Raw genomic sequence first — 12,432 nt, 5'->3', positions numbered from 1 at the left:
CTCCTGCTATCATAGAATCACCGAGGTTGGAAAAGACCTGCAAGATCATCACCAATATTTCTCACTAAACCACGTCCCTCAACACAACATCTGAACGTTCCTTGAATGCCTCCTGGGTCGGTGACTCCACCACCTCCCCGGGCAGCCCATTCCAGTGCCTGCCCACTCTTTCAGAGAAGTACTATTTCCTAATGTCCAACCTGAAGCTCCCCTGGTGCAACTCGAGGCCATTTCCTCCAGTCGTGTCACTAGTTACATGGGAGAAGAGGCCGAGACCAGCTGGCTACAACTTCCCTTCAGGTAGGTAGAGAGAGCTATAACGTCTCTCCTGAGCTTCCACTTCAGCAGATTGAACAACACCAGCTCCCTCAGCCAAGTTGGTAACAGCCTACCCCACTCTGTTAAAGAGAGGAGCTGCATAATATTGTGGCAGATTAAAATTACTCAAGTACCCCAATAGGCAGGAAGGTAAATATTAAAACTAAAGTCCAGTGGGATCAAAAGAACCAAACATATAATTTCCAATCATGCAAATTTTAATTTCATTATTAGGGAGTCCCAAACTTCATGGAAACCAGGAGGATTCACCTCTCAAATAGATTTTACTAAGGGTGTTTTATCGTAGAGTTCTGCACTGAGCTCTCAGGTTTCCTATAAAGCTGCAAGGAAATCTGCCCCTCCAGCAAGTCTGTTACCTTGAACACATCCCATGTCACAGTGCATTTGGGAAGAGTGACAACTGCTAACTCTCCTTGTACACTTGTGTGTGCATTTACCCTAGAGGTCTCCCTGTAAGCAGTAAGCAAAGGCTGTCATTGCTCCAGATGTGTGATAATATGAGATCAGTGTCTGAAGCAGCCTGTCTGACAGTAAATCTCCGCTTTGAGGAAGAAGGTTAGATATCACATGGACTTCTTCATCATTCACACCTGTCACTTTTATTTCAAGCTGTGAGTAACTGTCTTATTTTGTAGGTTTTCTTCACAGCTGCAAAGCTCAAGTCTTTCGCTTCTGCCTTGCTACACATTCCACTGGAGTCACAGATAAGGTGCAAGATGGGCACCTTATCAGATGTTCCCCCAGACAACAGAGGAGATGCAGCCAGCACAGCTGCTGCTGCCACATGGCATTTCTTATCCCCCTGACATTTGAAAAACACAGGAACAGCTTCAGCTGTCAGTGAAGTGCTTTCTGAGAAGGCATACTGTTTTGGAAAGAGTAAAGCCATACTGCCACACTATGTAGTACAGGAGATGAACCAAAGATACGCATACACTACAATTCACACCAAGATTTACTTACATACTAAATAGAGATACAGAGAGTTTTTTAGATGGCTTTCTTAAAGTGACTTCCAGCTCGAGGCAAGGCAAAAATAAGAGATACATAAAATGAATACATAATAAGCAGTTAAGTTAAAAAAAGAAAAAAGAAGAGGGCTCAGATAAGGTCAATTTGCAATAGCTTAATAGGTTTGGGATGAAAGATGGGATTTGTGACTGTGATCAATCTGTAATACTTAGAGTTAAGGTCTACATGAAAATCTTTCATAATGGAAAGACTCACTGGTATGCCCCTACCTTTGTCAGCTGCTCACTTCTTAACTGTATATTGATGATCTTAAAGACAACTGCCATACTCTATTTCAGGCTATGAGTAAATACATGGAGAATACTCAGTACTGCAGTGCTGGCTGTCTTGTTATCTTTTTGGCAAAAAAGGCCGGTGGCTGAATGGTGCCTTTGAAAGACCTGACATTTCCCAAGCGAGCCTGGAAAGGAACACGTTCTATCTTCTTTTCCCTACAAAGTTCCTGCTTAGCCCAGATTTTTGATTCAACAGAAGGGGAATGCAAGCTCATCAAATATGCCTGCAGCGTGTGGCTACAGCTCTCCTGAGCTCTAAACCATTACATCTTTTTCTGAGAAAGGTACATTTGGCATGCAGGTTTGCCCAGGGAATATCAGCTTCTATGTTCTCCTTCATAATTCTATTCCATTTAGTCAGAGCTGCAGCCAAACAGAGAATGCCATGACCATTGCTACAAACATCTCAAATGATCTCTAAGAAGTCAGAAAGAAGATCTGAACTTTGAGAATAACGATGACTAATGATGGTTACTGCCTGAGTTTGTAGCCCCATCATCTGGAAACAGTGATGAAGTGAGAACATACATGCACACACAGCTCCAAGAAATTAGATTTCCTGCACCATAAATTGACCACTTTCAATGGTCATTTTTTTCTAATAACTTGCAACTTTCCATTCTGCAACAAAACATCATCCTTCAACCCAGTAGAGATCTGTACTGCTTCCTTTATGTTTTGAAAGTTACAGTTTTTATGAGATAAGAAGAGGCCAAGGGGAGAAGTTGGACATACTGCTCATTTTCTGATGATCCATACCTGTAACATACTCTGTGGGATCCTCTTACTTTCCACAGCATGTCATTTTTAATTGCCATATCATAAAATAGTTCTTAATGCATTGAACATTAAGGGATTTAAATCTCTTTAATGCTCCTGGATGGTAACCTCTCAAGGTTCATACTGAGGCCAGCTCCATATAATAAATAGAATGTGGGCAAAAAAGCAATAACAGAAATTAATGACAAGTATTGTAGAGAATATTTGAAACACTTGAAATCAGATCTCTAGGAGTTTTGCATTTCCAACAATAAGCCAAAGCAGTAAGTGAGGGAGGAAGGAAGGAGGGAAGGAATATTTCTGTTCTTTCCGGGGTAAAGTCATTTATTACTCTCCAAGCAAAAGGTTTTATACAATTTAATACAGGTCAATACTGTCAAGATGTGTGAAATCAAACCTATACAAGGAAGAACCCACAACAGCAATCAGATGTGCATAGGCTGGGGTAAAGCAGTAAGAAAACCATAGTATCACTGTACTCAATGGAAGGTTAATCTTGAAGATATGAAAGTGCTGTCAGCAGAGGTATATGCAATGTTTCAAAAACAGTAATGTATACAATGCAATATGAGCCAGTCTGGGGAACTTAACAGCTGTCTTATCCTGACTAACTATGCAATTCACAGAAATCTGTGATTATTTAAGAAATGTGGACAGCAATACCTATACTAGCAGGAGCAAATGGGATCATTTTAGCTAAGATGAAGATATTCCTATCAAATTATCTCCAAAGAATGAACAGAAATCAAATTTACGTAATTGAGTTCAGCATATAGGTATTTGAAACCAATTAAGGTTATGTAGATCCTCTGTGTCATTAATGAGCAGCTTCAGATAAGGAAAAGCTCTCTCAACGCACCATTAACAAGCCCAGCAACACTTGTGAAATGAGCTGCAGCTTGGACACACATCAGTGCATCAGGTCATACAGGAGGAAATTCCTTTTCAGAGCACATTTTGACTGTTCTCACAAAACCAGTCAGAAAGCTCCCCATCTGTCTTTTCCAAAGGTATTTTTAGTATCCGAGACAAAGACTTGTTACAAAAGCCTATCAGAATCCTAGCAGTTGATAATTGTGGGGTTATTTTATTTTATTAAGGTTATTCTTTTTAGCTAGTTTCAGTGTCTGAACTAAATGATCTTCATTAGTTTGCAAATATTAGGTCTTGTACCTAAGTGCATGTATTTGTAAGTATCCCAGTAGATATCTATGATACATGAGCACTGACAAGTTCCCATGAATGATAGTGCTTGGAATACCAAATTCATTCTTGCTTACATAAAGGATTTTTTCTAATTCTATTTGAATTATTCTAAATTATTCTAAATAATACACAATCTTTTCTGCTTGTTATATGGGTACAAAAGCACGTCACTTGTAACCACTATGCTATTTTGCAATAGCATCTACGTCATCTCTGAAGTTTTGAAAACTTCAGATTCAAAAAGAAGCTTCATCTTATCTCACATTACTTACATGCCAACCTTAACTGTTAAGTTGCTCTGAGTATCCCATAGCCAAAGAAAATGCAAATTTTGCATATTTTTCCTTTTCATACATTCTTCCTCAATTCTAAAGGCATTTTCCATACAATAACAGAGACTTCTGTGTTCAAGCAAGTCCATCTGTTAGAAGTTACATAATTTAACAGATTCATCTTCTCAGGCTAAGTTTATACTCAGCAGCTTTCCAGGAGGAGTGCCAAGTGATCATGACGGCCAAGTTCAAGGCTGGGCAAGCTGTGGTCAAGGTCTCTATCTACTGCAGTTTAACAGTCACATCAAGGCTGAATCAGTCCTTCATCCAGTGAATCAATACATTAAAGCCAGACTCCAACTACAGCAAATCTCAAACGCACAAATGCAGACTTCAGCTCTGACCTGTACAACATCTGAATGAATGCCACAGGGTAAGCGGGTTAGATACAAGTCCTACAAAACTCAAAAAAATGAAAGACAACAGTCACAAATCACAGCAAATAAAGGGGATTTTAAAGGCTTAGCCTTCTTGCTGTTTGTTGTAGCATGTTTACTTAGCACTCTGAGCATGTCTTCAGTTGACAGATGAAAAACATTGTTTTTACTCATAATGAATAGGCATACAAGAATTCTGAGAACCTTGATCTTGCCACAGTAAACTCAAGAGACTGGAAACTCTTAAAAAGCACGGTTGGGAAAGTTTTAACAATTCCATAAGCAGGAAGACAGTTCTTGACTCCCTGATCAGACTGAAGCAGGGTGGCAATAAATCTCATCAGCTCAGGATGAAGAGGAGGTAGTACTGTCTGGACACCAAAGGAAAAAGAGGACTACATGGAAAAGTTTGCACTTCAATAAATGCCTGGGAAAAAAAAAAAAAAAAAAAAGAGGAAACGACGAAATCTGAGAATAAGGCACAGAGAGGAGTGAATACAGCTGAGATTCATCCAAGCAACAAACTTAGGAATGAATCGGTGACGCTGGGGAGATGAAGTCAGCTATGCCACCAAACATTAAGATAGAGATGGTAAACAATACAGAAAACAGAATCAAATGAAACTAGACCTTTGACTTCTAAAACGTCCCCACATAATCACTGCTAAGCTTTCTTTGAGCAAACCTAAAACTATGCCTGCTTTCTTGTTAACCTAGGAAGAAATCAAAGCTCATAGTCCAGAATAAAGTTTCAAGCCAAACTGGATTACCAAGGTAAAATCAAGAATCTGTAAACAAGGGTAGGAACATCAGATGAAAAGCCAGAAATGTAGTTAAAAGGCAGGCAGTGCCCAGGGTTTGAGATAAAGGGCACAGACTTCACCTACAGACCAGTTAATTGACACTGCGCATGCTACTGCAACTGAAGAGCATGGGAAGCCTCCTTAGCCCTCTGATTGCTATTAAATCTTGGTAGAGGAGATGCTAATAGAAAAGAAATTAGCTTCAAGCCAATTACAAATGAAAATCCTTTCATTCAGCTGCATTTACCACACTGTACACTGATATTCTCTTCCAAATAATAATAATTTTTAAAAAAGTATGATTTCAAGCTTTATTTTCTTTTCTACTAAAAGCTTCTAATAGGAGAAGGGAAATTCTGATCTTTCTGTTGACATTAAACTTGTCTGCAAGGCCCATAATTTGACTTAATTAGGGCACAGATTTCCATTGCTCTGGCCCCACACCATCAGGTTGAGTCGTGTGTTAAATGCAGCATATTTCAGACCAAAAGCCAGATGCCTTGACCATGCAACCCCTACCGTGAGTCTTCTACTGAACTCCATGAATTCATGTATGGCTGTAATGCACCCTGAGCTTTCTGAGTTCATAGGATGACATTGCTTAGGCATCTCATACTGCTGCTGAGACCTTCAGCTCCAATTCTATCTATCTGATCCATACTGAATCTTCTTCATTAATCTGTCAGTCCATCACCAAGAAAAAGCCCAGTCCCTCTGCACATGGATGCAATAAGGGAACCCCAGGTTATGAAGGCAATATTTACCAGATGATTTTCTATCCAGATGATTTTTCTCACTTTTACATAGGACCAGCCTGACTTCCTTGCTAGCATCACAGACGTCACGCTGCCAAGGTCTGTCACCTCTTCTGGAAAACACAAGTGCAGCAATGCTTCTTCCTTGACAGGGGGATAGGTAACAGAAGGAGGCCCTGGCCTTGCCCCATCATCAGTCACATAAGACCTCTACAGAGGAGTTGGGGCAGCTTTCTTGTTGGCTCTGTGGTGGTTGGAAACAGATCTAAACAGCTCTGTCTTCAGTTAGAATTGTCACAAGCTCTCAGGACGATTTCCTTCAAACTGCTCTCCCAAAAAAAAGCACTTCCACACAGTAAGCCTCAGTAACAGAAGAGGTCTGTCTTTCCAACAGAATTTCTGTTTCTTAGCTAAATGCCATAGCAGTACTCTTCAGAGCAGGAAATCTGCCACAGTGATTGTCTCCACGCCACAAATACGATCAGGTAGAATAATGCCCTCTGATCTTTAACTTGACACAAAACTATTGACTTGTTGAAGTAGATAGGTAGGAAAGGAGCATTTCAAAAGACCCAGAGCCAGTCATTCACAACCTTTAAATGTGCGTCTGCATAATCTGGAGTGTGTGAGCCACAAAAGTGTCTTAAATGGAACCTGCCTTCCAGGAAGAGATGGCAGTTTGACTCAATAAGTCACGCTGCAACTCTCAGCAAAACAGAGCATACACAGCTCAGTGCTCAACTCCTTTCCTGACATTAAAGGCTACAAGTGAACATAACCGAACAGCTAGAACTGCTGTGGATCTGTGCTCTAGGCATCATTCTCACCTGTTGATTCAGTACTGCAATCAAGTTTTAAGTTTCCTTCACAAAAACTCCAGCTCCCATTTAGTACCAGTGATTATGCCACTTGGGTTATCCTGACTTTGTCTAGAAGTACAGCAAAAAGCTGGCATGTTGGGAAATTATCCAAATGGGAGTACCCCTTCAAATAAGGGGTCTGCATAGTGTTGTGCAGGGATCAGATGCTTCTTCGGTGCTGCATAACTTGGGGTTCTTAGCATCTAAAGGGACATCAGTTATTTATTATTCTGTCCTTTTAGCATTCAATCTAATAAACAGCAGGTCAAATGGTACCTTACAGACTCTGAGTGCCTTTCATACCAGGATCCTAATGGACCAGTTCTCCCCCAGCACCAAATACACCAAGAGTACAGAACAGAGCAGTTAAATTGTTATCTTCCTCAAAATACGTAAGTACCTACATCCCAGGCCTACAAGAACTACACTCTATCTATGAGAACAGTACTGCATGGAAGGATTTGTGTGCCTCCTTAAAATAGAATTTCTGTTCTCTAGAATCAGCCATCCAAAAATTAGACATATCATCTTAAATCAATATTTAGATTCCCTACATATTCAGCAAAGAGAAAGGAGTGATTAAGGATAGCAATCCATACCTTTTCAAGACAGCCATCTGGGATGGGAAAGATTAAGCTTCCTCTGTAGATGCACTTAGAACGTCCATAGCAGCCAAATCTGATCTTCAGCCAGCTTAACTTCACACCTAACGGTTACAGGTTTGATGTCAAGTGAGATGATTTGTACCCCAGTTGGTACTGACAAGGAAGTCAGAACAGGCTGGAATCAAAGTATTTGAAGTGCACTAAGGACAAGATAAGTAGAGCCATCTATATTGCTACATAAAAACATGGGAATTTTAAGAAATACATACATCATCTGGTACTGACGATCCATTATTTTGCTACGCCTTCAGTGCTCCACACAGTTCTGCTGGATTTTCTTCATCTTGTAATGAGCGACCCATCTGTGGACTCAAGACCAGAGAAATGTATTGGTAAGGACTGGGAACCAAAAAAATCCATTTTTGACTAGCAACTATTTCTATAATATTTAAATTTTATTTAAATTTTTAAATAAAATATTAATATATATATTATATATTATAATTAAATATTTAATAAATAAAGAATTTAAAACATCCCTTTCTTGCTATAGCAGAGTGACTGAGTTACTGGCCCACCATTAACCTGAGCATCTCCAAATATACTGCTATGCACACACAAGCATAAACAGAGATTATGTCAACCTCTTATTTAAACAAACTTGAATATAGGAACTCAAGAAAAATAATTTATGATTAATGTGGAATTGTAAGTATTTACAGACTCCTTCTCTAGCTTACTTTTAGAACAGAAATTCTTGCTGATGTTTTCATGATGTCCATTCTTACTTCTTCACTTCCACTTTGCCTTCTTGCTTTCAAGAAAACAAATGATAAAATATACTATTAAGCGATTAGTTCTCTGCTTAGATGCCTCTGCTTGCAAGTTGTTCTACTGCAGGATTTCTCTTTACTCCACAATACTACAGTTTGCCAGGTTTTCGTGTTTGCCCTAGATAATTCCCAACTGCAGTGAACACATGCTAGAAAACCTTAGTTATACTGTATAATCAATGAATACACAGACATTATAATTACGAAACACAAGAGAGTTTGGCTAAGCAGATTATTACATACACCAAAGAAAGAACAGATAGAGTGCTTACGCTTACCTGGGCTTGCTGTAAAACTCCAAAGAAGGGATCTCCAGAAAAAGATCCTTCCCCACTGGTAGTCAGCTCTTAAATGGGACCAGGAGAGGTGCAGCCAGGCTCCACTCCTTCCAGCAGCACAGCTGAATTGCCTTCACCTGTGCTCCCAGGGCTGACTCATTGCTCACCTCAGGTGATCAATCAGAGGTTCAGGCCATTCTTCCCATACATATATACACCATAAAAATCAAACTACAGCTTCAGAAATACATGTAAGCACACTGCTTACACATCCTTGCTTCTCGGCCAGGATGCTGGGTTTTACCCAACCTGAGCTATTGCTCCCCTCTACTCTGTCCTTGTGAGGCCCCATCTGGAGTACTGCATCCCAGTACAGTAAGGATGTGGAGCTGCTGAAGCAGGTCCAGAGGTGGCCTTGGAGATGATGAGAGGACTGGAGAACATTTCCTGTGAAGAAAGGCTGAGGGAGCTGGGCTTGTGTAGTTTGGAGAAGAGAAGGCTCTGGGCAGGCCTTATTGCAGCCTCCCAGTACTTGAAGGGAGCTTACAAGTTTTTACACAGTCTGCTAGTAATAGGACAGGGGGAAATGATTTTAAATTAAAAAGGGGGCAATTTAAGTTAGATGTTAGGAGGAAATGCTGTACCCAGAGGTTGGTGAGGCGCTGGCACAGCTGCCCAGAGAAGCTGTGGTGCCCCATCCCTGGAGGCGCTCGAGGCCAGGCTGGATGGGGCCCTGGGCAGCTGAGCTGGTGGGGGGCAGCCCTGCACATGGCAGGGGTTGGGGCTGGGGGGGCCTGTAAGGTCCTTTCCAATCTAAGCCATTATATGATTCTATGATCTTCCAAAGGTATGTGAAGGTTGACGTGTTTTTGCACCTTTTTAATCATTATAAATTAAACCATTTCACAATGTTAGATTAAGGATGATACTTACTACAATGGTTGTGCAAGAAGTGCAGATATGAGATCAGCCAGGGGCTTTTATCCCTCACCAACTCTTGATTAAGGCGAATGCCAGGAAGTCCATGGAAAGCAGTGACTTCATAAGGTGACAGCCAAAAGCTAGACCCTCAAATAGGAAGGATCTGCATAATTCCTTCAAAAGACACAACAGTCTAGCTGAAGTTTTGGCTCTGAAAGCATTGCCCCAGCAATCTTTGTATTGAGATCTGCAGCAGTGAATTATGGCTATATATTTTTATATATAGTTAAATTATTAAATTATTAAATTATAATTAATCAAATTAATTAAAGGTGATATAATTTAGTGTGTTATCATGTACAAATAAAAAATCCCAGTTGTTATATTCTTCGAGATAAAGATTTTTCACATGCTTTGAACCATTAAAACAAGGACATCCAGAGGTTCTAAGGACAATAATAGCATACACTACTGAGGGATATTTAAGAAAGTGTATAGGTTATTAAACCTTGTTCAAAGCATGCAATTAAACTTAGTGCTATTTTCTTTTCTACTCAGAACTTAATATTCAGATGAAAAACTAACTACTAAATGGGATTATTACATTTCTAGTATTTCTAATGAACAAGCAACTTTCTTTCCAACAACCAACACAGAAGTCTGTTTTTATATATTATCATTCTGAGTTACATTATCCAGTTAAAAATACCCCAGATGTAAGGGAATCTATTCCTTTGAACACAGAAAATAGGCAGTTATAACAATTCAAACAACAAAATGTTCCCTCATGTTACAGAAGAAGACTTGAGAAACCAGCAGACCATCTGGCAAAAAAAAAAAAAAAAAAAAGTGTACTTTACTAACTGTGAACTTGTGGAGGCTTTTTTTCTTAGCATAAAACCAGCCAGCATTCCTTTACCCATTAACTATTTTGAACATGCACTGGAAATCAAGGGCTGGCAATGAAGATAAACATGTCATTTTTCTACAAGGGAGACATTACAAAGAAGTTGTTCTTATGTGGTAAATAATAGAAACTCACAGAAGAGTAGGATGAAATAGGGCAGTTCTTCCAGTACTTTGCTGCATGGCTGAATACGGACATCAATCTGCCAATCTTCTTTCTAACTTCTGAAGAAAACACAATGGCTCAGCTGTGAAAAGTTTCCTGGACTATCAAGTAATTGGAAGGGAAAAAAAAAACAACAACAATGAAGACTGATAATGCTCTGTTTTACCTAACATAGTAATTATAACCTCATATGCTGTTTTATTCCCTCACAATTACTTGGCCCTGTGCAAATGTTTTCAATATATTGATATTACAGTGAAAAACAAGTAGATAAAACAAGGTTTTACCAACACACCTCTTTTACAAGCCCTATTTATTAGTGTGCCATTTTCAAATTTAGTGATAACATATTTTAAGCTAGGAAGAGAGTCATCATCATGCTAATATCTATTAATCATTGTAATTACGAAGAAACAATTAGATACATGTTGCATCACCTGACTGAATATCCCTATGATGCATCTGTAGTTTACATCTACTGACTTTCTGATTAGCAAAAATAAACCAAATCAAGTAAGACCTCTCATCTGTGGCTTGGTTTCCAAATTATATTTAACACCTAGCACGTACATCTTCTGTTACTGCAGGTCTGTATTTGTGCTGTCTATTTTCATGTCACATCACCAAAACCTTTTTTCCTTGAGCTTGTTTTTTTAAGTGTTAAAGATGATGCCTCAGTTAGATGGAGAGCCAGCTCCAGGCACAAGAGATGTACCAGCAGAACCAGAGATACTAGGGTAGCAAAGTACAGGATCCAGACCTCTTTTATGCCAAACAACAGAAACTTTTGTAGAGCACTGAATTCAGGCCATGCAGCACGCACACAAATGCTGAACAACCGAGTCAAACACTTAGTTTTTAATGACAGTAAATCTTCATGTAGGTGTTCTTCAAGGTACTGTGACACTCGTTTCAAAACTGACACATTTCTACCTAATTCAACTCTGTGGCTATTTGTTATTCTGGTTGTCACACTGCTGCAGCACTCTAGTCACAGGCCATAACCTCAGTGACTAAGGACTGAACAAACAGGACACAAAGGTGGCCAAGAGAAAATGAGTTTACCTCTAGTCACAGCTAAATAGAATGGATTGCTGAATGTTTGGAAGAGAGCACCGAAGAGAGAAAAATAAGTTTAAATCTGCTTCTCTGTCTCAGAATTTGGAAATGACTTTGTTTCCTGACAAAATTATCCACAGACAGTGTGGATAGAGACAAAAAATTTATCCAAAACCCATAGGAAGTTAAAGAATTGTCTGGTTCCTACCCCTCTCCCCCCAAAATGAAACTGGAAAAAAAAAAAATTGGAGAATAATGAGAGAAGCTCAGAGAGGATACAGTCCCTGAGGAAGGGCAAGAATTCAGTAAGAAAAGCCTGGTTAAATGTGAGGCAGGTGTCTGATCATTTGAAAAACATAAGCATGCTGATGTGGATCTGAGATTCAGCTGCAGTCATCAAAGGCTTTAGTGAGAGAAATTCTAGAGAGATGTCAAGGATGGAGGATGGATTGTTGCCATGATGAAATCAGAGGAGAGTTCAGAATACCAATAAGTTTAGGAATGGAATGCCTGGAAAGAAGTTAGAGGAGTGGGGGGAGGGAGGGGTCACTTTGTGAGGGTGGTATTCCTTTGTGTAGGAAACAAAGAAACTGAGTGCAAGAAAAGCATCCGAAGACAGTAGAAGCTTACATGGAAACAAAATAGAGAAAAGCAAATGAGATGTTTGTATTAGTGACAGGAGGAAAGGAAGAGTAAGTGGCAAGAGACAGAAATCAACGCCAAGAGAGTGTGTATAGTGACTTTTATCATAGAATCCTTAGGGTTGGAACAGACCTTTAGAAGTCATCTAGTCCAACTCCTCTGCAATGAACAGGGACATTTACATCTACATCAGGTTCCCCATGGTTTAATCCAGCACACTGCCTTGAAAGTCACTAGGGACACAGCATCCACCACATCTCTGG

General features: G+C 39.7%; 2 long non-coding RNA genes across 8 annotated transcripts in view; both read right to left on the bottom strand.

Moving 5' to 3' along the window:
- Window positions 1-12,065, bottom strand: part of LOC149912171 (uncharacterized) — a 36,013-nt gene extending 23,948 nt beyond the window's left edge. For 3 of the 7 annotated variants that reach the window (XR_016461679.1, XR_016461678.1, XR_016461682.1), the window contains exons 1-4: window positions 10,439-12,065; window positions 8,105-9,570; window positions 7,634-7,733; window positions 7,359-7,539 (exon numbers count right to left, since the gene is read on the bottom strand). This is a non-coding gene — a long non-coding RNA (uncharacterized LOC149912171). Of the gene's footprint in view, window positions 1-3,083; window positions 6,013-7,358; window positions 7,565-7,633; window positions 7,734-8,104; window positions 9,571-10,438 lie in introns of those variants that run through there. The other 4 variants (XR_016461684.1, XR_016461683.1, XR_016461680.1 and 1 more) reach the window with 4 other exon arrangements.
- LOC149912169 (uncharacterized) overlaps window positions 1-12,432 on the bottom strand; it is a 125,359-nt gene that overhangs the window by 94,582 nt on the left and 18,345 nt on the right. The window lies entirely within an intron of this gene.

The sequence above is a fragment of the Phasianus colchicus genome, chromosome Z (assembly GCF_987193195.1).
Source record: "Phasianus colchicus chromosome Z, bPhaCol1.hap1.1, whole genome shotgun sequence".
Taxonomy (NCBI): domain Eukaryota; kingdom Metazoa; phylum Chordata; class Aves; order Galliformes; family Phasianidae; genus Phasianus; species Phasianus colchicus.
Note: the sequence above shows the minus strand (reverse complement) of the source record. Positions and strands in the feature narration are given on the sequence as shown.